This window comes from Rhyacophila brunnea, unplaced genomic scaffold (genome assembly GCF_057557595.1).
Source record: "Rhyacophila brunnea isolate RB1 unplaced genomic scaffold, BYU_Rbru_1.0 scaffold_2, whole genome shotgun sequence".
NCBI classification, from domain to species: domain Eukaryota; kingdom Metazoa; phylum Arthropoda; class Insecta; order Trichoptera; family Rhyacophilidae; genus Rhyacophila; species Rhyacophila brunnea.
Genome location: NW_028232859.1, coordinates 28,392,828 through 28,395,217, shown reverse-complemented (window position 1 = coordinate 28,395,217; position 2,390 = coordinate 28,392,828). Strand labels below are relative to the sequence as shown.

The 2,390-nt window shown below is 29.6% G+C and overlaps 1 non-coding gene across 1 annotated transcript; it reads right to left on the bottom strand.

Annotated features, from left to right (window-relative positions):
* Nucleotides 1-2,037: 2,037 nt before the first annotated feature.
* Nucleotides 2,038-2,109, bottom strand: TRNAQ-UUG (transfer RNA glutamine (anticodon UUG)). The gene has a single exon. It is a non-coding gene; the product is annotated as a tRNA-Gln (tRNA).
* Between the last annotated feature and the right edge of the window lie 281 nt (nt 2,110-2,390).

The window sequence follows — 2,390 nt, the reverse complement described above, 5'->3', positions numbered from 1 at the left end:
ATTATTACCGTAATTTAGGACATTAGGCAATATTAAATTCATAATTTAGCTATAACTGCACCGGCAGAGCCATAACTCATTGTAGCGGAAATATGCAGATAATGATGACCCAACTAATGGAGGAATTGTATTGTTTGATTATAAATTAATATTAATTCTGACAAAATATTGGATGCAATTAGTATATTATGAATGCAGCAAATTCACACATTTCTACATACTATCGGTATTTGACAAATTGTTGACCACAATTTTTTTTGTTAGAAGAAGAATATTTTTTTATTAAATTACGAAGTCTCAGTGAGACTTATTTACCTGTACATTTTACACTGTTGTTACAATCCATTTCTACAAGATTAATCATTATATTACTTAATCAAAAAATACATTTATTCATAATATCACATTTTACCTTCAACCATGTGGTATTATAATTAATACTTTACTTAAGTTACATTCTCTTAGAAATATTTGGACACGTAAAAATGCTTTGATGTTTGGCTGAGCTACAAACATCTTGAGATTAAGTGGTTTCGATAATTTTAATTTGTTAAATTATCAAGGAGACTTCGTCTTCGATCATCGTACAACGGACATTGCCGCGTGATTTATATCGTTAGCGTCGCTTCCGCATTGGCATTTAGGATCATCTTTTATACCCAACGGAGATATGTATGCTGCAAGATTGGTTGTTACAATAATAATTGTTTCCCTGTCAAGTATTTTATTGACGCAGGTACCTGAGTTTGATTTTGAAATACTAAAAAGAGTTTGTGCGTGGAAAAATGATTAGGTAACTTATAATATTATTAATTACTATGTTACCGTTTTGACAACATTATCATCGTAACAAGTACTACTCATATAAAAACAGTATACAGATATCCTTAAGACAATCACTCATGTATAATCACTATATTATGTATCGTAATTTTCATTTGCGTTATACACGATGGCAAGGCTGTAACGTGTCGGCTTATAATACGTAGTATATTCACGTGTTGTATTTCAATGTATGTTTCGACTAAAAATATAGACCTGACAGGTTGAACAAGTGGCTATCATTCATTTTTCATAGAAACAAAAATCTTTTAATACAACCTCCAATCTGTGGAGGAATTATTACTATAATTTACAATTTTTTTCAATGTAGTGTTATATCTGAAAACTTTACCGACCAGTACTCCACAGAAACAGTAATGCAATATTATAATTCGATGACAAATGGATAATATACTGAATTATTCTGGCAGTAGTTTATCGCAAATAATGTTTAAGTAGATTAAGAAATGTTGTTTAATTTAATTCTCGGAAAATTTCGCACGCCAGTGAAGTTACCGATTTTCCGGTGGAGAAATTTTGAAAGGCGAACAACTTCCGGCGTAAAAAAGCCTCCTGATGCTAATTTAAAATTCATTGTGAGTTTTTATTAAGGCAGGAAGTAAATAATGATAAAAGAAATTTCTTATTCCGTCTTGCAATGTGACTTTTGTAGAATGTACGTGAGTTTCATACAAATCAAGTCGACATGAACGTGATAAAGGAAAATTGCTAATTTTTATCGTATCTTATAAAATAGTGGTAGCATTATTACTTTCCTTTAATTATTATTAAGTCAATATATAATTATATTCCACTATTATTAGAAGACGTTTGTATTAATTAAATTTCACACCTTACTGCTTTATATTATTTAGTATAATTATATTGTTATTGAACTGCATATTTTGAGATATGAAAATATTTTTTTGTATATAACTAATAAAAAATATTACTGTTAATATAGGTAATATACATACGATCCCTAACACAATCTTAATTTGTACCGTTCTAGCATTAATATACGGTCACTACCTAGATACAACACTTAAGATTTAAGAAGCTTCTAAGTATAAATATATAAAATATATTATTATTATATTCTCTAAGTAAATTTATATATTTTAATATTTACAATTAATTTCGTAATTTATAGTTGTCAAGTAGTATAACACATAATTATGATAATTAATTAAGCTTCTTAACAAGTTAAAAAATAGGTCCCACCGAGATTTGAACTCGGATCGCTGGATTCAAAGTCCAAAGTGCTAACCATTACACCATGGGACCGACGGAGTTAACGTCAAAATTGATAAAATGGTAGAGCATCTCTACATTTAATTCAATAGCTATCCATACGAACGAGTATAAGACTAGCAAGAGAAAGTAAAGTTTGACCTACATGAGATAGCAATACGAGTTATCTGTTCAAACATGACGTGTCCACTAATAGTGATACTATGTAAATATTATCTCAGCAGCTATCCTATGTTTGTGATATATTTCACATTCAATTTATGATAATTAAATTTCTCAAAAGCAGTGGCGAGGGGTGGAGGTAGGCTGTTAAG